Below are 22,894 nucleotides of genomic sequence, written 5' to 3'. Positions count from 1 at the left end.
GGGGAAAGTGGGCAACCCTGGCGCGTGCTCCGCTGTATACTTACTACCCTAGATGTACAGCCATTAAGTTTAACAACCGTAGAGGGAATGCGGTACAATTGCTGGACCGCCGAGATAAACCTCCAACCGAGGCCTAAAGATAGCATAGTGCACCATAAGAACCTCCAAGCAACTCGATCGAAGGCCTTCTTGGCGTCCAGCATTAGCATGCCAATCCGCTCACCCAAATGACCTGCAACATCAAAAGCTGCGAATGCCGTGTTTATATGTGCTACCGTGTCCCTACCTGGAACAAAACCAAGTTGTTCTTCTGAAACCATTAGATGAACGAGTGGGCCAAGGCGAGAGGCGAGAAGCTTCAAAAAAATGTTGGCATCCGCGTTAATAAGAGATATTGACCGATATGACCCAAGATCCTCCACAGGTTTGCCCTTTTTGGGGAAATCCTCAATGTTGGTTCTATTCCAATAATAATAATAATAAGGCATGTATTAGGCGCACAGCTACCCCAACGGGTGTCCCGGTGCTAGCAGCAGACAGCAAGCGGAGCAGAGCTAGAACGCTGACTAGTCCTGGCGGCTGAATAGCCCCGTCAAGAAGGGGGAGCATCCCCTCCCTGCAGAATATCATTGATCAGCTCAAGAAGAACTGGCACCAAGACTTCCCTAAAGGTTTTGTAAAACTCCAGCGATATGGAGTCCTCTCCCACCGCCTTCCTACTAGGCAAAGCCCCGATAGCTAGTTTCAATTCCTTGAGGTCAGCGTTACTATCTAAGCCCGCAGTGTAAGACACATCCATATAAGGTAGAGCTCTCTCTTGTAGATAAAGCCTAGCCATGTGTTGATTATAAGTTCCAGCTTCCTTAAATAGGCGAGCGTAGAAGATCCTAAACTGCTCGGCTATATCTTCGGACTTTGTATAGGTGACACAATCAACTCCCTTGATTATCTTAATGTGAGAATTAGCCCGCTGATCTGCAAGTTGGTAAGCCAGTATCCTTCCCACCCTCTCTCCATGCCCATACTGCTTTGTTCTAAGCTTGAGGAAATTGTTGGCAGCTTTATCCTTCAGCCTTCTATGAAGTTTCGCTTTAACATCAATAATCTGGGCATATATCTGTTGTTCACACCTATTCCTTGATGCTATTGCACGGGCGTGTTGCTGTTCTTACTCAATATATTGCCTAAGCTCATTAGCCGACTGAGTACAATTAAGTCTGTTCTGATTAACTACATACTGAAGAGTGGCCCTTCTCACACATGCTTTTAGACAATCCCATACCAGAGCGAGGGATGAAGTACGAAGATTGTTCAGAATATATTCCTTCAAGACCTCTTGAGTAACAAAATCCGAATTACCTAGCAAGTGCTGAGGAAACGAGAATTCCCTAGTTTGATATTGTCTGGACGAACCAAGAGTTATATTGAGCATGATGGGGTTGTGTTCCGAGGTTACCTTTGGGCATACAACCATTGATGCATTAGCCAACAGTCCATAATTAGTCAAAATCATGTCAACCCTAGAGTAATGTTTATGGAGGTAAGAGAAATAAGTGAACCCTGGTGTTGTAGGAAACAGTGTTCGCCAGGCATCATCCAATTGGTGAATATACAATAAATCTCGTATAGCGGCCCTTACCTGGATCATTCTAGCTCTAGCATGCGTGTTTGTGGTATCGATTTTCCTATCTTTATAGGCCAGATCTGTTTCAGCCAATTCAACTATTTGGGGCTTAAATATTTTCAGCTCTTCTGCAACCAGTCGCCTTGTACTTGCCATGTTTAGCCCACAGACGTTCCAACTCATAAATTTAACTCTGGACATTTACCAAAGTTTTAAAAAACCAAATACTGCTCTTGCCGTAACCACCTTGAGGTAATATAAATTTTTATAGTCAATTGTGTCCCCTAACGTGAACCCCACCGTCTCCGTGTACGAGCTTAAAGTGCATGTAACTTCCCTCCTCGACCTGCTATGAAGACGCAAATACATTTGCGTCCAACGTTAACATGTCCTCTTTCAGATCCACCATGAATGGATCGATAATTCGGTTCCTAAGTATGCCTTGCCAACGTCTTTTCATGGTGCACTTCCACGTTTTTCCTAGCCCTGCAGAGCTAGGCCCTGATTTCTGCCATCGAGCCCTTTCTGTTTTCTGCCTCCCGAAAAGCTGCAACGTGGGATGCCTCCCTGACCTCTGTCCTACTCCCTGCGCGGCGAGCGGTGCCCGGCTCGGCCTGCTTGCCTGCCAAAGACAGTATTTTGCCTTCAAGTTATCAGTATAGCCGAGTTCAGCTCCTCGAAAACACATTCCAGTCTAGCAGAATAGATAAACATTTCCCCGGCTGCAGAGCAAAGGGCCCGGCCTCTCTGTCTCCATGCAAGTAATTCATTGCTCCTGTTACCATGGTAGGCCCATGGCCCCTCGCATTTCACGCAGACACGTAGTCACATATGCACGCATTAATAGTCAGTATAGAGTAGCCTTTGCCAAAGAGACCTTTCCTTCTAGATAATATAGTTCCCCAAACACAAGATATCAGATATGATTTAGGAACGAGTTGATCTGACATGCCAGACTTCTGTCTCTTTCCTCTAGTGTTAAATGTCAAGTCCCCTGCACCCTCCAGCCTCACGTCAGTCACACGTCATGCTGCTGCGCGCGCAACCTTGCTACAGATTTCTGCTGACACTGCAAGATTCCACTATGTATCCACCCACTTGTGACACTTTCATGTGACGTTTCTAGCACACACCTCTGTGTACGCCCTTGTGCACGCCTTCTGATTACGTATTGCTACGCACATGTGTTCTTATCTCGTTTCTCTCAGCTGTTACGCCTTCTGTATTCCTCATCATTATGTGCATTAACTATAAAAGTTGTACTCTGTTAATAAAGTATGCTCTATCCCTTCCTGATCCTTTATGGTGAAAGGAACATGATATCCTGGTTCAAACCATTCCATTTTATGGAATAAAAACCCATTTTGAAACTCAGATGCCACGGACTTTGACTCTTATTTTCGATTGAGTTATTTTATTGAACTTTACTGCATAGAAATTCAGCCGGTAAATATTTATTTACCACATTAATTTGGCGCCCGAACAGGGACCCCTCCCCCACCCCACGCGCCGGTAGGTGCGTTGCAGGCTTTGCCCCCTGCCCCAGCCAAGACGGACAATTACGCGTACCCGCAGGATTTCCTGTATCTCCCTCAGGCCTACGGAGGTGACGGAGACTGCGATCAGCACCCAGACGAGGCGGTGAGGAGTGCGGAGGATCCCGACCAGAGCCCAGCCAAAGAGAACAAGGTCCGAGGTATCTAGAGGCCCACCAGTTCCGAAGTATCTACGTCACGAGTCGAGTCCAGTCCAGTCCGGTCCAGTCCAGTCGAGTTTCCGAGGCCTTCCGTTCCGTGCTTCCCGGTGAGTACCGTTGCTGGGGACGCATCTAGACGGGTGCATTACTATGTATCCGGTAAAGACGGGTTTGGGTACACAGACCCGGTCTGCACTGTTTTAGCAGTGTATCTGTACTGTTTAGCAGTATATCAAGAAATTCAGACATTCAAGGGTTCGATTTTGTTCTCGTTTTAGAGTCCAATGGTAGTCAATGTGTGTTCAAAAATGTTTTTATGTGATTAATGTCGTGGTATGAGTGACTGTTTGATATACATTACTGTGTTTCTGTGTCAAAAGTGTGTTCAGGTTCAAGTAAGTATCAAGTGTCAAGTACCAAGATGCCATTATTCAGCAAATTAAGACAGATAGGAACTAGGAAAGGGATACTAGAGGAAGCAATTCCTGTCCCACCCAGGGACACTCCCGGAAATTTTATGTACCATAAGCATGGCTTAGATGCCATACTGTACCTAGATTTATGGGCCGATTATACTAAGAACCTAGAAGAGAAATACAGATGGCCCGTTACAGGGACATGGGATGCTGATTGCATCATGAGAGTAGAAGAAGCACTATGGAAAAAGAAAGCCAGACAATCTCAGAAAGACGCTATAGAATTGTGGCGTAAAGAATCGCATAAACGAACAAAAAAAGAATTCAGAAAAGCAGAAAAACATAGACCAGATTCAGAAAAGGCTCGAGAAAATGAATTAGTTGAGGAAGGTATACGAGTCAAAGCAGAACAAGTAGACCGACAGCGAAATACTCTTGCGAATGGTATGTATCCTCTTTTGGCCGAGGGTTTACCTAAGGCCACCCCGGAAGTACCAAAAGATCTGCCCCCTCCATTAGTTCCGACTAAATTACGCCACAAGACCGCAAAGGACATATTCCTTTCTTCCTATTTAGACGACGTAGCTCCCGCATATACAAATCCACGTGTCCATGCACCACCTGCTGACGACACCCCACCCCAGGATAATCTACACCCACTTCCGCAACAACAAACTCCACCTCCTCCCGTTCCACATCCTGCGCCTGTTTCCCCAGCCCTTCCCGCACCTATTATTCCTGGCATTCATCCACTAAATCCTTTTGGACCTGGCACCTCAGGAGGTGCGACAGGAGGTTTTCAAACACCGCCACAAGCACATCGACTGACTTATAGGGATTTAGCAAAACAACGTACACCTCAAACAGCGAGTTACGACATACTTAAAGAGCCTCTCACAGACTGTAGATATGATCCAGTACCCGGTAAAGACGACAGAATGATGCTAGCATCAGTACGTCTACGACGAGTTGCAAACTATTTAATGTTACTACCAGGAATGATTGATCATCTAGACAGAATATATAATTTTGTCCAAACGGGGGAAGGTCCTGAAAGTATTGGCGAGGCCATGGCATACCAGAAAGTTGACACTTAAGGTATGATATTACGCTTCTTTCTAAACTGCTTGATAAGAGATCAAGATAGGCCTGGTGTAGACAAGGAAGAGATGAAAGCACTTAACAAATGGGGTCAGAATATAGCAGACGGAAAGCATGATAGACAGAGTTGTATAGAAAACATGTACAGAAGGATCCGAAAAGCTGTAGTAAAAATACACGAAAGAAGACAGCCTGAAAGAGAAATAGATACAGACAAGAATGAATCCTCGGAGGAGGAGGAACAACCAGAGACCACAGCAGAAGCATTGCAATTACCAGCTAGAGAAATGATAGCATACGTAGGTAAGGGAAGACCCTTTAATAATACAATGCGTCCGGTACGTCCAGAAAGTAAGAGACTTTTTCAAGCAGCCATGTCAAATCCAAGGACTCCTGAACATTTGTTTCAGGCTACCGATAAAATACTTCAAGATCGAATGGGGTACCATGTACTCAATTCCATGGATGAACAAGAACTAGCCCGGTCCGCCGTACAATGGGCCGACAATTCTAGTACGTATAATGATGATGCAGTAGCTCAGATGTTTTTGAGCCTTTCCCCTGATGAACAGAAATTAGCTAGTGTATACATGATTCAGCATCTCATTACGTTGTTTAAAAGCCAACATTCTGATCCAGGTCCCTTACCGGATATATTAATAGAACTGCTCTCTAATAGATGGAGAGGCCTAGGTACTGATTTAATTAAAGAAATTCTAGAACATAGACACAAGTATAGTACTTTTCTGAAACCACAGTTCATGTCAGCTCCACCACTCCCAGAAAGAAAAATGTTTTACTTCGACAGACAGAATCCCTTACGAGAAGTACATCCAGTAAGAAAAGACGATGACACATTAGAACGTGTATATGTATATACACCCCTCACTAAAATAGAATTGCTAGAAATGAAGAAACTAGTACCCTGTCACGATAAAGACCCTGCAGGTTTTCACCGAGAAATTAAGGATATGCTACTCATGGGTGACTACACGTACTCAGATATTATGAAAATGTTAAAAGTACTGTTGCCTGCTGGCATTTACGAGAAACTCAAAGAGAAAGAATGGGAGGTGGGAGATAAAAAGATTAATTGGACCGAAATAGAAGACGAGGAAAATGGTCGTACTCCAGGGTTAGGCCTTGGGGAAAAAGCTAAAGCATTACCAGGATTAATTGTACAGGTTTTGCCAAGATTATTGACAACGAAAAAGGAAGACTGGGACGCAATCTCAGCCTGTAAACAGAAACACGATGAAGACACTAGTGATTTTTATTCCAGATTCGAGAAATGTTTTATTATTAATAGTGGCCTGAAACCAAGTAGCGAGTCATACCCGCACCTTTTTGTAACCAAATTAGTCAAGAATTCCCTGCCACAGGTTAAGAACCGTGTATATAAAGTTGAAAGCACATGGCAAGCAAATACGCCATCCCAAATGTTACAAATGTTACAGTACCACCAGAATAGAATTAGAGAAGAACAAGATCACGAACAAAGACGTATGAAAGACACAAAAATGAAAATGCTAGTTGCTCAGTCAGTCCCAGCTGACGGTCAGAAAAGGGGTATGACACAGTCTAATAATTCGGCGGCTCCTGTTAAAGGGACATGCAACTACTGTAAACAGCCAGGTCACTATGTAAATGAATGTACAGTCCTGAAACACAACATAGCCACAGGTAAAACTAAAGAGAGACCCCGTCAGCCTAGACAGGATCAGACCCAACATCAGGTCCAGCAACATGTTCCACAGAACAGCCAGCCAATGCATGCTCCCCAACAGACAGTACAGACAGTAGCGGTACCACAGCCACAGCCTATTGCCGCGACACAGCAAGTTTCACAACAGATGTACCAGTATGCACAATCTGATTATCCCGATTATCAGCGATACACATGAAACAGCCTAGAGAGGGAGGTTAGCTTGCCTCTTATTGAAATCCCTGTAGATCAAGAGGGTCCTTATGTACATAGTCAAGTATTAGGAAAGGATAGAAAGTTTCTGATTGACACAGGGGCAAGTCGAACAACAATAAGTCACAATGAGGTTCCAGGGGCACCCCTCTCAGGCTCACAGAATGTTTCCCTTGGTTTTTCAGGACAGCCTATTGTTAATGAAGTATCGAAACCTGTCCCCCTAACAGTTGGTCCATTGTCACGCACTACAGACTTACTACTCACGAAGTCATGTCCAGAAAACTTGTTAGGTATCAAGACACTGAAAGCTCTAGGAGCGGTAATATGTTGTTCTCCGGAAGGAGTTAGACTATTTCTACGTGATTTCAAAGGTCACTATGTGTTACGAGATTTTGATGACAGATTGAAAAATGTACCAGAACATTTGTGGGCGAAAGGCCCAACTGATGTAGGTTGTATGCACATTACACCATACCGTGTTACCCTCAAGTCAGGAGTTGTACTGCCCCGAATCAGACAATACAAGTTACCACCCGATGCTGTAGTGGCTTTACTGGGAATCATTGAAGAGCTCATTGCACAGGGAGTGGTTGTCGAAACCGACTCCAATCTATGTAATTCCCCAATCATTCCGATTCTTAAACGTACTGACCCAAATGCACCACCAGTTTATCGGTTGGTGATTGATCTGCGAGAATTAAATAAATGCATTGTGCCACAGTATCCTGTGGTCCCCGACATCTCATCCTTATTGACTGCTATTGATTCAGAGGCGACGTTCTTTACTGTAATTGACCTCAAGAACGCCTTCTTCAGTGTCCCCATTGATCCAGAGAGCCAATATCTTTTCGGATTCTGTTTAAATGGTCGAAGCTTCAAATTTGCACACGCACCTCAAGGATTCACAGAAAGCCCCAGCATCTACAGCCAAGCATTGAAAAGACAACTTGACAGTATTCAAATGCCAGTTAACACTCCCCTGCTGCAGTACGTCGATGATCTGCTGATCACCGCTCGTAGCGAACCTGAATGTGAACACGCATCACTGACAGTCTTACATTTTCTGGCTGACAAAGGACACAAGGTTTCCCCTTCAAAGTTACAATTCTGTGTTCAGCAAGTGGTGTACCTTGGGCACTTGCTGTCCAAGAGGGGGAGACAGCTAACACCTGACCGCATCGAGTTAATTGCACACTTACCGCAACCCACGACACAAAAGGAAGTGCGGGCCTTCATCGGCCTCACCTCTTACTGCAGGCAATGGATTCCCCAGTACGCATTTCTAGCCAAACCACTTATACAGTTGACAACACAGGAGGCAGCGACTTCGACTGTCCTCCCTTGGACTCAGGAACACACACAGGCTTTTGATGAATTAAAGAAAGCATTATGTCAAGCACCAGTTTTAGCAACACCTTGTTACAGCAAACCTTTTACACTCTTTGTTACAGAACGTGATGGTACAGCATTGTCTGTCCTCACACAAGACCAAGCAGGTTCACATAAACCTTGTGCTTATTTTTCGAGTACATTAGATCCGGTAGCCCAGGCTCTGCCTGCGTGCTTAAAATCAGTTGCAGCAACAGCCCTAGCAATCCGACAAAGTGATTCCATAGTGTTAGGACACCCCCTGACAGTACAAGTTCCACACTCTGTGGAAGTTCTTTTAAATAGAACACAGACCCAACACTTGACTATAGCACGACTGACAGGTTATGAATTAACATTGTTCCAGCCACACATAGAAATCAGACGCTGTAACATACTCAATCCTGCCACATTGTTACCTTCGAACATTACAGATCCGGCTCCACATGACTGTATAGAGATCATTAATGCAGTAACTAAGCCCAGACGAGACTTGACAGATGTTGCACTGACTAACCCAGACCTGACACTTTACGTGGATGGTTCATGTATGAGGACAAGCACAGGCGAATTAGTGGCCGCATATGCAGTGACCACTGAAACTGAAGTCAAAGAAACACACCGCATTGATACACTGTCTGCTCAAGCTGCAGAGCTTATTGCTCTGACCCGAGCCTGTATAATAGCCAAAAACAGGAATGTTAACATATACACAGATTCACGTTATGCATTTGGAGTTGTACACGACTTCGGTGTACTCTGGCAGGAAAGAGGTTTCTTGACCTCTCACGGAGCCAAAATCCAACATGGTCCCCTCATTCAAGAATTATTGGAAGCAATACATCTGCCTTCAGCCATAGCTATCATGAAGTGCAAGGCACATACTAAAGTTACCGACACCATTTCCCAGGGTAACGACCTGGCAGATCAAACAGCAAGACACACAGCTCTGACTCATATACATGCAGCTGACATGACAAAGACAATAGTTCTGACACCGACACATTGCATGACAGTTAAGGATCCCGCACTAGATGTAATTGACATACAGACACATGCTACTCCAGATGAAATAAAGAAATGGACTGAACTAGGAGGGATCCAGACAGATCAGGGATGGATGACGAAGGGAAAAGCCACATGGTTTCTCCCCGACTCTATGGTTCAAGTTATGATCAACACTGCACATAGTCCAGCACACCTGGGAGAAAAAGCCATGTTAGACAGTTTACAGAATCTCTGGTACAACAAACATTTACGAGCAGCAGCAAAACAGAAAGTGCGTACTTGCATGATCTGTTGTCAGTTCAATCCAGGTAAAAGCATTCCCGTAGAACAAGGTGGATTCAATCCTCCCGATTACCCTTTTAAAGTCCTCCAGATGGATTATATCCAGATGGAACGATGTCGAGGATTCAAATATGTCCTCGTAGTTGTTTGTGCACTTTCCCGTTGGACAGAAGCCTATCCAGTCCCAGATTACACTGCTCCGACCACTGCCAAGCAGCTGGTTCATGAATTCTTCCCACGGTACGGTTTGCCTCGTGTCGTGTACTCAGATAACGGCCAACCATTCTCGTCCGAATTAATGAAGCAGGTTTCACTCCTGCTAGGATATCAGTGGAAATTCCACTGCGTCCGACATCCCGAGGCAGCAGGTCTCGTGGAACGCCACAATCAAACACTGAAAACACGTCTTGCAAAAATCTGTGCCGAGAAAGGGGTAGACTGGATAGTCGCCTTGCCAGTTGCATTGTTTTACATGAGAATGGTTGCACACTCTAGAACAGGGCTATCCCCGTATGAGGTGGTCTTTGGTAGGCCACCGAATATGTGGGGGACGCCTCTGCCTCGTAAAATTACTGATGTTGATAGTAACATGTTGACAGATTACCTTGCCTCCTTGATGTCTGCACTACAATCTTGTCGTTCACAGGTAGCTGCAGCCTTCCCCGACAACACCGAGGTGAAGCCGCACGAGATTACACCGGGGGACTTCGTTTTTGTACGACATTTCGACAGGAGAAGCCCGCTGGAGCCCCGCTGGCAGGAGCCGAAGCTCGTCTTATTGACCACGAGGACGGCAGTGAAGTTGGAGGGCCGCAAGGGATGGGTCCATATGAGTCATGTTAAAAAACTTTACGGATCGCCGCCAGAGACTGACTCTTCCTCCCCCTCTAAGGACTGCCCAGATTCCAGTGACTCTAAACTTCCCCTGGTAGAGAAAACTCCTCAACAGGAATATAAATTAAAGCTGAGGTCTAGCAAGTCAGACAGTTTAATTGTTTAAGTCCTCCCCTAGGTGAATCGGTTAGACAAGTTTCTGACATGTACCCGTTAGACCCCAATAGAGAGAGAGATAGACAGAAACAGCTCAAGAAACGAGAATATTGTAAATCTCTTCGTAGTCACTGTATTGTGACATTATTGATTATGTTTTTTCTGAGTCTTATGATTATTGCTGCGAGTTTTCTGCTCCACGTGTATTTCCCTCTTTCCATACATGCACATTTCTTTCCAAACGGCACTGTCGAGCATACCTTCAGTGAACTGCCCCCGCATGAGTTGTCTTACCGACTTGCGCTGCGCAACAGTACTTTTATCAGTATGTTACATCATTCTCATCAGACCAGCAATGCTACCAATTGTTGGATATGTGGCCGACTTCCTCCCTATCAGAAATACAAGGGAGTCCTACCCCTCTTCCCGTATCCGTTCACACATAATGGTTCCTGTGGTGCCTGGTTTAGTTTAATAAATTCTTTAGACTCTGCGTCCATAGTCTACAAAGGCAGTTGGATATGGGGAAATCTGAATACAGTTCTGCATAAAGCATGTTACCCTAACAAGGAGGGTCTTCCACAAGGGACAGGGACCGATCTAGAAAATGAAGTATATGGATTAGGTAATTATACACTCAACCTCATGATTTTAAATGTTCAGTCTGATACAGGACCAGACTTACTCTCTATGTCAGTATTACCCGTCAAAGGCGAATTATGTGTTAGAAAGAATGGTTCAGTACCTCTAGGTCATAGTAAATGTACTACTGTGATCGAATTCAGTGATAAAGGCAAGTCTACATTCAAAGCTACCCGCCATTCCTATTTCATTTGCGGTCATACAGCCTATATACGTTTGCCACTAGATTGGGATGGGACATGTTACATTGCATTCCTTCTGCCACCTGTTTTTCTAGCTCCACCTGATTATCATAGAAACTCCCATCTAGTTCATAGACCCAAAAGAGATCTCCCGCTTGTCGACTATACTGAAACGGCATGGGAACGATACACAGATTTCAATAAAGGTTTCTTTCCCTATTTAGGTGCTGTCTTTAATAGTAAATCTATACGTCACTTAACCAGGACCCTCGAAGCAGTAGTGAATGAAACTACTTCCGCCCTAGGTAACTTGACCGAGGAACAGTCTGCTATGAGACTTGTCGTTCTTCAAAATCGTCTCGTCCTTGACGTCATCCTGGCCGATAGGGGCGGGGCCTGTAAAGTCCTCGGATCGAGCTGCTGTGTTTTCATTCCAAATAATGCACCGTCAGTATATAAAGCCATTACACGTCTCCATAAGATTGCAAGCCAGATACATCAGAATCCAGGTACCTGGACTTGGTCCGGTTGGTTCTGGAGCGTGTTGTCAGCCTGGGGATGGAAAGTCCTATCCTTCCTCGGAATAGCCCTTCTCGTAGTATTCAGTTGTTGCCTATGTTTACAATGTGGGCCGGCGATTTGCGGCTTGTGCGCCACATCCTGTTTTCCTCATCCAAGTCCACGTTCTAAATCCCGCCTGAAAAAGGAAGAGCAAATGATGTTATATGAACAAGTAGATGGACTAATGAGGATAGATATATCATGAAGGGTCCGTAGGGGACAAGGAGGGAATGAGGTAATATAAATTTTTATAGTCAATTGTGTCCCCTAACGTGAACCCCACCGTCTCCATGTACGAGCTTAAAGTGCATGTAACTTCCCTCCTCGACCTGCTATGAAGACGCAAATACATTTGCGTCCAACGTTAACATGTCCTCTTTCAGATCCACCATGAATGGATCGATAATTCGGTTCCTAAGTATGCCTTGCCAACGTCTTTTCATGGTGCACTTCCACGTTTTTCCTAGCCCTGCAGAGCTAGGCCCTGATTTCTGCCATCGAGCCCTTTCTGTTTTCTGCCTCCTGAAAAGCTGCAACGTGGGATGCCTCCCTGACCTCTGTCCTACTCCCTGCGCGGCGAGCGGTGCCCGGCTCGGCCTGCTTGCCTGCCAAAGACAGTATTTTGCCTTCAAGTTATCAGTATAGCCGAGTTCAGCTCCTCGAAAACACATTCCAGTCTAGCAGAATAGATAAACATTTCCCCGGCTGCAGAGCAAAGGGCCCGGCCTCTCTGTCTCCATGCAAGTAATTCATTGCTCCTGTTACCATGGTAGGCCCATGGCCCCTCGCATTTCACGCAGACACGTAGTCACATATGCACGCATTAATAGTCAGTATAGAGTAGCCTTTGCCCAAGAGACCTTTCCTTCTAGATAATATAGTTCCCCAAACACAAGATATCAGATATGATTTAGGAACGAGTTGATCTGACATGCCAGACTTCTGTCTCTTTCCTCTAGTGTTAAATGTCAAGTCCCCTGCACCCTCCAGCCTCACGTCAGTCACACGTCATGCTGCTGCGCGCGCAACCTTGCTACAGATTTCTGCTGACACTGCAAGATTCCACTATGTATCCACCCACTTGTGACACTTTCATGTGACGTTTCTAGCACACACCTCTGTGTACGCCCTTGTGCACGCCTTCTGATTACGTATTGCTACGCACATGTGTTCTTATCTCGTTTCTCTCAGCTGTTACGCCTTCTGTATTCCTCATCATTATGTGCATTAACTATAAAAGTTGTACTCTGTCAATAAAGTATGCTCTATCCCTTCCTGATCCTTTATGGTGAAAGGAACATGATATCCTGGTTCAAACCATTCCATTTTATGGAATAAAAACCCATTTTGAAACTCAGATGCCACGGACTTTGACTCTTATTTTCGATTGAGTTATTTTATTGAACTTTACTGCATAGAAATTCAGCCGGTAAATATTTATTTACCACAACCTACACATTTTCACACCAAACATATGCTCCCAACAGTTTACAAAAATTTTCTGTGCAACTTTAAAAATATTGTGACTACTTAACCCCCACCTTCCTCCCAAACCCTTCAGACCACCCCCCCCATGTCCCCCACCCCGTTCCTTAGAAAAGGAATCACCGCCCTTACGGCTATCATAACCAACAGCAAATGAAAGACCCCATGACTGCCCCTCCCCCGGTGGCCCCCAACCAAACCACACACCGCCCCCTCCAACCACACCCCCCGGTGAATTATCTGCAAAAAAAACCCTGAGAAACTATTACTGAAAGTAAAGAAAAGATCCTCTTTAAGTATTGCAAAAATTACAACCCAAATGGCATTGCCTACTTCCCAATGCCAAAAACACAAAACAGATTAAGCCAGGACATTAAATTAGTCAGGGATTGGGGGTGGTCAGCCAATTAGCCAATGCTTTTTTAGCCTCTTGCTCACTTGAGAAGAAGTATGAGCGACCGTCCTTAATAACTTTGAGCCGGGCAGGCTTCTGCAAGAAGACCTGAGAACAAACAGACTTAAATGAATCCATGAGCTGATGAAGCTGCTATCTCTTATCCATAGATGACTTACACAAATTGGATCTCACGAAGATTGACATGGAGTCCACTTGAACAGGAGCCGTTGGCCGGGCCTTAAAAAAAATAGCCTGGCGGAGCAAGAAGTTTCCTAAAAATACCAAAATAGGCCTAGAATAATTTTTCCTGGCTTGCGAGTTTGATGACAAAAATAGAGGAAGACAATGTGCTCTTTGGATCTGCGTGTCCATGTCCTAGTCATCCAGGTCCGGGAAAGCTTTCTGTAGCAAGTCCACAACAAATGCCCGAGGATCAGAGCCTTCTCTCCCCTCCGGTACCTCGAAAATCCTGAGGTTATGACGCTGCTGACGATTTTCAAGATCGTCAATTTAAAGTTGCATTGAAGCAAGCTGTGACTCCTGTGCAGTAACAAACTTGACCGTGTGAGTACTGACTTCCTCCACGCCTGAAACCCGCTCCTGCCATTCAGAGACATCCGCAGTTAAGTGGTAAACCTTGGTAGTAACCTTAGACAGTGTTTTTTTGATTTTGATGCAGTAAACCCTTGCCTGTTGGTAATAGGCTTGTGCTTCCGCTCTCTGAGCATTTAAGGCCTGCATAATACTAGCGAGTGATGGCTCTTCGCCCTCTCCCTTTCTTCATCCAAGTGGTTCTGCACTACATTGTGGCTTATTCCCACCTCATCTGAGTCCAAGAGTAATATGGAGAAGAGCTGTAGCTTTTCCTGAGCGTAGTAACTTAAGAATGGGCTTTCCCACCTGAGGATCCGTTTGACAACTTGATATACTGTTGGCTATTGGAGCTCTCCCAGGCATTGCAGCATTGTTTACAGGGAAATCATCTGCAGAACCCAACTGACCTTCAACACCTTTAACTGTAGTGTGGAGTCCTCCGCTCTCTACCTGTACCTCTATGAGCCCTTGACGCGTTGACCGTGGTGGGGCCATCACTCCTTGCTTCACTCTCAGTCTTTCCTTCAGCTGAAATGCAGACCCCAGCATCAGTATAGCGCTGTCTCGCCACTTGTGCAACACTCCACTGCCACACCTTGATGCAAACAGCATAACCCGCGCCGATATTTGAGTGGGCCCCCTGGCTGTAAGCCACCTCGCTATGCGGGTGGAGCGGATCATACAGCTGGTGTGGGTGAGCCGGTACATCCGTCAGGAGACAGGATACAAAGTCAGAAAGAAGGAGACTGCTGCTGCAGCACTAAAATTATGCTAGAACTGCGACCACTGCCCACACTGCATACAGCTGAAATCGGGATATATCCAGCGCCAAGATCTCTTCTTTCCTTTTTTTTTTTGTTGAGTTTTTGAGTTTTTAAGTTCCCCCACAGGAGCCAGTAGCAACTGCCAAGTTCCTTTTATGGATTCCCACAAAAGTCTATTGCGAACGCCGTGAGGATAGAACACTTAGCTTTGACCCCACGTGTGCTACCGTCAGGATAGATTACCTTAAGCACTGCCGGTCGGTAAATGGAAAGAAGAGCACTGCGGCAGGTGGCAGGCGACTGAATAACCCAGAGTCTGGTAGAGTGGCCTCAGCAGCAGCCACACCCCACGCCGTCAGGACGCTGAGGCCGAAACAGGAACAGGAGAAGAGCACGGATACTGCCGCTGCAGCGATAAGACCATGGCTGCTGCAGCCCACGCCAGATGCAGCCGAAAACCAAAAGTACCGAGTTCTTTCTTCTTTAGTTTTCCCCCAAGAAACACTAACAGCGGCCATAGGGATGAATATACCAGACTTCAAATCCCACGGGAGCTCGATGGAAGGAGAACATTGCGGCTGCGGGCAGCTGGAGATCTCAGAGGAGAGCGGCCGTACGCCTTTCAGTGGCGGAGTCAAACCGCCATCTTCCTTTTCTGCCGCCAGAGACCAAGCTCAAGGTAGTAGATATTTTAACTTCTATATTTTGATAAATAGATATTTAGGTAGTAGATATTTTTACATCTGTATTTTGGAATACATATATTTTGGTAGTAGATATTTTAACTTCTATCCATACTAATATTATAAAGAGAGAGCCCAAACCTTTGAGGCGGGTAATCTCAGTAACCAAGCACCAATCACAACACCCAATACAGCGTTGGAAAGGGCAGTTGCAGCAGAAGGACATAGGCTATGCAGATGGCCACCATATACATTTTTTTTAAATTGTTTTTATTAACTTTTCAAGAAACAGTGGTGTTAATCACAATCATACAGTGCAAGACATACAATTGTACCGCAGGACACCATATACATTTAAAAGGTAAAAGAACCATGCCAGCAAAGTAGTTCCTTGTGGGCGTGTCTGCGTTGTGCTGTGGGCGTGGGCTGGGGGCGTGACTAATGCTGGGGGCGTGTGATATGGCCATCACATTGTGGGCTGTGGGCGTGTGCTGGGGGCGTGACAAACGCTGGGGGCGTGTGTCCGCCCTTCATGCCATGTGGGTCGTACATACAAGCGCCAATTACGTTGCTGCGCAGCATCAAGGGGCACCTGGGGTGTGAGAAACGCTGGGGGCGCGTGTCCGGCCTTCATGCCATGTGAACGCAATTGTGCCGCATCAAGGGGCACGCTAGGGGCGTGAGAAACGCTGGGGGCGTGTGCTACGTTCCGCCCTTCATGCCATGTGGGTCGTACATTAATCAGAAGATCGTCTGCTGTGGCCGTGTGCTGGGGGCATGACAAACTCGTTCAGCTGGAGGCCTGGTAAGTAATATTACTACAGCCTCTCCTGCGCGCTGTTACTGAACTCTCTCATTCAACGAAATTAGACGCGCCTGCTACCATCAACCAGGGCTCTAGCCGGGCTCAGGCGGCGGATCAGTACACTAATTACACGTGCCTGATAACATCAACCAGGGCTGCAGCTGGGCCTCAAGCGGGGGAACACGCGCCTGCTAACATCAAACAGGCCTGCATCTGGTCCTCAAGCGGGGGAATACGCAAATGAGTGTGTCTGCGGGGACAATTACTGCAGCCTCTCCTACTCGCTGTCCCTGAACTCTCTCATTAAACGGATTTACCCGCGGCTGATAACTCTCTCATTCAACGACATTACGCGCGCCTGCTAACATCAACCAGGGCTGTAGCCGGGCTCAGGCGGCGGATCACTACACCAATTACACGCGCCTGCTAACATCAACCAGGGCTGCAGCTGGCTCTTCTCCGTCCCTATTCTAATGAAACAAAAAATGTTGTCTACCGCGAGATTTTAAAATAAATTGCCCTTGCCAAAAACACACATTACACACATTCTATTTCATACCCGGACAGCGTCGGGACGGGCTGCTAGTATTTTGATAAATAGATATTTAGGTAGTAGATATTTTGACATCTGTATTTTGGAATACATATATTTAGGTAGTAGATATTTTTACATCTGTGTTTTGGAATACATATATTTAGGTAGTAGATATTTTTACATCTGTGTTTTGGAATACATATATTTAGGTAGTAGATATTTTTACATCTGTGTTTTGGAATACATATATTTAGGTAGTAGATATTTTTACATCTGTGTTTTGGAATACATATATTTAGGTAGTAGATATTTTTACATCTGTGTTTTGGAATACATATATTTTGGTAGTAGATATTTTGGCATCTTTATTTTGGCATACAGATATTTTATTGGGCAGATAGAACTGTATTTTGTGAATTTGAAAATGTATCGACTGGTGTATGCTTTGAACATAAACTTAGGGGGATATTCACAACAAAATGTCAGAGCCCTGTGTTACACCAGAATTGTTGATGCCTTTCTGCACATAAACAATCTTGAAAGGCGATTTTCTATGCGTGCTGCAGAATGCAGAACACATGGATGGAGCTAAAAACTAGCAGAAATTAATAATTTCTACTCATATTGCCAGTCTAAAACCAGGTATTCCATGGTCTTTGTTTTTTGCACTGCCACAGCCATGTAAATGTGGGGCAGCATAAAAATGCGGAACTTCCACTGCCACAAACATTGCACGCCCATTTCACGGTAAGTGAAGCGTGAAAATGGGCCTTATTCACTAGGTGGTGTTAAGCTAAGTTAAGTGGCTTAACATCACTTTGTAAATTAGGGGAAGGAGATATCGCTCCCAGATGTCGCTAAAAGTGACGTTCTGGTGGCAATATCCCATTGTAAATATTCCCCTTAGGGGCCGATTAAAATGTCGGTCGGAAAGCCTCCGACTACTGATCAGAAGCTGACCGATTCACTCGGAGACTTTTCGGTCGGGTTGCGTTCCCACCGCCCGATTTCAGTGTAGGCGGTTGAAGCGTAAACAATTCGGTGAGTCCAATGCGGTTCTGACTGGCTCTCGGGTATTCTGAGCAGTCGGATCTGCACCTTAATCCCCTATGACCACCTGTTTACGGTGACAGTTTCTGATAGCCTTTCCGTGCCTGCCTTTCCGACACAGAAAGGCTATCAGAAAGCTACTTTGGGGGCCCCTAGCGGGCACCCTTCGCCCAGCGACCTACGGTTGTCAGTCGAGGGGGTACCCAGTGCGCCTCCTGGAAAATCCCTGCACTGTGTGACAGACACCGTAGTGTGCCTGCCACAGGGTACAAGGTTTTCGACACCCCAGATTTTTCTATGAGAGCCTGTGTTAAGGCAGGTGTACGGTCGTAACAGAGGCTCCCATAGAGAAAAGGGAGTATGTGACCATAAAGTGTTCGGTCACATCGTATTCAGGCAGGCGGACCCACGGACCGGAGGTCAGTCGGTCCTGAGACCAAGACAGTGTCGGTCGGTAACAATTCCGACCGACATCGTATTCATACCCTTAGTATCTCTGACTCCTTTTTCACCTGAGGCGGGGGCCTGGTGAAACACTACTCTACTGTCTCTGCCTACTGTATTTAACTAATCTGTGCACCTGAGGCGGAAGCCGGGTGATAGCCTGCATGTCATTTTAAAATATTGTGTTATTTTACCCCCTTTCATTTGCGGCGTAATTTGTGTATTTTTAAACTGCCCACTGCCTAAATCCACATATCGCATTGTTTGAGCGAGCCCCTCCGAGCTCACAGACGATTAGGTGCTGAGGCCGGAGACGCGTGATCAGCCCCCTCACGATTTCTGGTGAGAAACTACAAGTCCCAGTGCCCTAGCGCTGTAGAAGGGACTACAAAGGAAGATGGCCACCGCTTTGAGCAGCGAACGCGAGCAGCGGGCGTGCCATAGTCGCGCCGGAGTCGAGCCTGAGTCCAGCCTGTCTGCGCTCGTCCGCTCCGAGGATGGGCCAAAGGCCAACCGCTATGCACAGGTGATGAACCTATCTAGAGGGGACATTCTAGCCCTGAATAAAAATGTACATATCAACTGCAACCATGCACTCAATGTAGATAAGTGGGTGGGTCCTATTAGTTGTCCTGCCTGTAGACACACCTTGGAACCCCACCACTTTAATATTAAGAAAGAGAAATCCAAGTATATGAAGTGTGGTCTGATAAATGCACGATCAATGTGCAAAAACTCCCTCAAAATATTTGATCTGATCAATGAAAATGAGCTTGATTGCCTATTTATTACAGAAACCTGGCTTCGTGAGTGGTCATACCCAGACATAGTGCATGCCCTACCCCCTGGTTTTTCTATTTGCAGACAAGATCGCGTAGAACAGCGGGGGGTGGCTTGGCTATCATTTATAGGGACACTATTAAATGCTCAGTAGGGAGCTTCCAGACATTAGAGGAGCTGAGAGCCTGAATTTCTGCATACAAGCGCACAACAGTTTCACGTTCTCGGGGGCATTGCTGTACCGCCCTCCCGGCCAACCCACACAGTTTCTTGCCAGCGTAGGGGAAGTGCTGGGTGATCTGACCCTCAGGTACGCCAATTTTACCCTTCTAGGAGATTTGAACCTCCATTTAGACGACCCTAATGACCATTACGCCTCTAGTCTCAAAGAAACGTTGCAGGCTCTGGGACTAATGTTAAGGACTCTAGAAGCTACTCATGAGGCGGGGCACACCCTTGATTGCATTAGCTCCAATTTAGATGAAATGACTGTAAAAGGCCCCATGCCACAAACCTGGACGGACCACTACTTTATTGAATTCAATATTGAATTAAAAGGGAATGAGATGATGGCAAAGGAGGTAGCAAAAAAGGGGAAAACCCTACCTTGTTTTGGGAAAATCATGGAACACCCTGACCTTGGTAGGTGGGCCAAGGAGAGTAAACCAACTCTCTCAGGGAACACCACGATAGACTATCAGAGGTTTGAGAGATGGATGACAGAGATTGGGAATAAGATCAGAAATCCAGAAAGAACTGGTACCATAGGGAAAAAGAGACTATCCGCTCCCTGGTTCTCAGACAAACTTAAAGAACAGTTAGTGGAAGTCAGACTTTTAGAGCGAACGTGGCGACGGAGCTATGGGAATGAAGCAAAGGAGGTATATAAGAGTGCAAGTAGATTTTATCATGCCTCTATTAAAACTGCAAAAATCAAGTATTTTACCTCCCGTATCGAAGCATCTAACAACAAACAAAAATAAATTTTCAAAATCGTTAACAGCTTCACTAAGCCCAAAGTCCTAACCCAAGAGATTCCACCTTCCCAGACTTGTCCAATCTACGTCCCATCTCCCTTCTCCCTGCTATTTGTAAAATTACAGAATCTTATGTCAATAAACAATTGATGGCATTTGTGGAAGGAAATGACATCCTGCATCCCTGTCAAGCAGGTTTCAGAACCCACCACTCCACCGAATCTGCACTCTTATCATCCACCGAAACCATTCGAGCTGCATTGGATCAGGGAAAGATGGCTGTCCTATTGGATCTCTCTGCAGCATTCAACATGGTGTCCCATGCTATCCTTCTACATCGCCTTGCTAATGCAGGCATAGTAGGAACCGTGCTCGAATGGTTTAAAAACTATCTGGCTCACAGGCGTCAGATTGTTATGCTGGGCAATCTCTGCTCCGAAGAAAAAATTATGAAAACAGGGGTTCCGCAGGGCTCAAGCTTGAGCCCCACTTTGTTTAACCTATATATGGTCTCCTTCTTAAACTAATTTCTTCCTTCAACATTAGTACAATTGGTTATGCCGACGACACCCAGCTGGTTTTGACTCTTGATAAGAATCAATCTAATGCTGAACTGACATTGAGAGAATGCTTGTCAGCAACCTTTAAGTTGATGACACACAACCACTTAAAATGTAATTCGGCTAAAACAGTGATTGTGCCTTTTGGTCCTAACAACTGTTTCTCTCTGCAGAATTGGTGGCCCGAAAAGGTAGAAGCCCCCCCTAAGGCTATCAATGCAGCACGAAATTTGGGCATTAAATTTGACAACACTCTGTCATTTAATCAACAAACCAAAGAAGTAGCAGGGGTATGTTTTAGTATCATTAGGGGTCTCAGAAAATTCTTTGACCTGCTTCCCCTGAGTGCCAGACGGATGGTTGCTGTAGCACTAATAACATCCAGTCGGGATTATTGTAACAGTCTGTATGCAGGGCTAAATAAATCAGCCCTGCACAGACTTCAAATGGTCCAGCACGCAGCCGCTAGGTTGGTCCTCAGACTGCCCAGAAAGTCCTCGGCCTCTGCAGCATTGGATGCCTTACATTGGCTCCCGGTACATAAGTGCATCCTGTTTAAGGTTCTCACCATCACATACAGAGCCTTCCATCATCAAGGCCCACTGTATTTGCGCAAGTACTTTAGACAATACCATCCGTCACGGGCACTCAGGTCCTCCACGGCAAATCCGCTCCATGTTCCCAGGTTTAGGCTGATGACTAGGGGAGGAAAGTCCATAGCAGTCATTGGCGCCAAGGCATGGAACAAACTACCCCTGTCCCTGCGTCAAACTGCAACAGAGCAAAAATTCAGAAAACTATTAAAAACATGGATCTTTTCTCTGTCAGACTCCGGATGCACAGCGTTACTCTGAACGCCCCCGCAGACAGGCATAACTAGGAGTCGAAGCGGCAAGATGCTCCTTGGAGTGGTAGCGCGCTATACAAGTGCCAACTCACATCACATCTATTCCCCCTTGGATTGTGCATTGGTCCATTTTGTACTTGTGTGCCCATCACAAGATCTTGAGGAATGTTCTGGTGCTTGGTCCAATGATTTTCAGAAACTAGGGACTGACAATGATGTTACTGACTGCTCTTAAATTAAAACACACACAAACACACAGAAACACACGTACACACAGCAGACACAAACACACAGAAACATAGACACATACATATACTCACACAAAGGCAAACACATATGTACACACAAACACAGACACAAACACACACATTTGAATGCATACAAACATAAACTTTCACACACACACAACCACAAACATATACATAGACAGATGAAGACAAGCATGGGAACCTTCCGTCTTGAGCAACGAGGTGCTCTGGAAAAGGCTCCTGTTAGCCAAAACCTACTCACTAAGGGGTCACATAACACTCGGTCAATCGGACCTAGTGTTCACATGCAAAGCTGGTTACTACTTCACTGCGCCATTTCCAGAACCACGGTAGTGTCAGAGCTGAGATAAAGTTTCTATTGACTCTTGGTCCTGATGAATTGCCACTAGACCCGTTAGGGGCTACCTAAGGCAAGAAACAGGTGCAGGGTTATGGGGATGAGAGAGAGGAGTGCTGTCTGGCCTGCCCATCTTATGCTCTCCTCCTGGGCTCTGCCACTGGCTTGGGACAGTGGGGTGGGGACGATGGAGCATTCGCTACCTGTTGGGGGAAGCATTTGGAGTTCTCCCTGCGATGCTGTGTGTTGTGTCTGCCCTCCGACCGTGGCCTCACACCCGCTGAAAGCAGCCCAGAGGGCTCCGGGCCCAGGTATGTCAGGCCTGGAGTGTGTAGAGCCGGCGGGTCCGGCCCGGAGTCAGCAGGTCCCTAGGGTCTGTGAGTGGTAGGATCCACCCGGGATTATCCTTGCGGCCCAGGGGTTAGGGGGGGGGAGCTGGTGGGACCCCCCTTTCTGCAGAGTCAAAGCACATGGGACCACAGGTGAGCAGATCATACATACGTTTGTTCATGGAGGCCTCACATACATAGAAGCAGTTAGAAGAATGAAGATGTGGCCATCAGTGACTGAAAGACA

At 46.0% G+C, this 22,894-nt stretch overlaps 1 protein-coding gene across 1 annotated transcript in view; it reads right to left on the bottom strand.

Moving 5' to 3' along the window:
• LOC147725809 (uncharacterized) overlaps positions 1–22,894 on the bottom strand; it is a 403,274-nt gene that overhangs the window by 47,783 nt on the left and 332,597 nt on the right. The gene's annotated exons all lie outside the window — the stretch shown is intronic.

The sequence above is a fragment of the Lissotriton vulgaris genome, chromosome 3_1 (genome assembly GCF_964263255.1).
Source record: "Lissotriton vulgaris chromosome 3_1, aLisVul1.2, whole genome shotgun sequence".
Classification (NCBI taxonomy): domain Eukaryota; kingdom Metazoa; phylum Chordata; class Amphibia; order Caudata; family Salamandridae; genus Lissotriton; species Lissotriton vulgaris.
The sequence above is the reverse complement of the archived record's forward strand: the minus strand, read 5'-3'. Positions and strand labels throughout refer to the sequence as shown.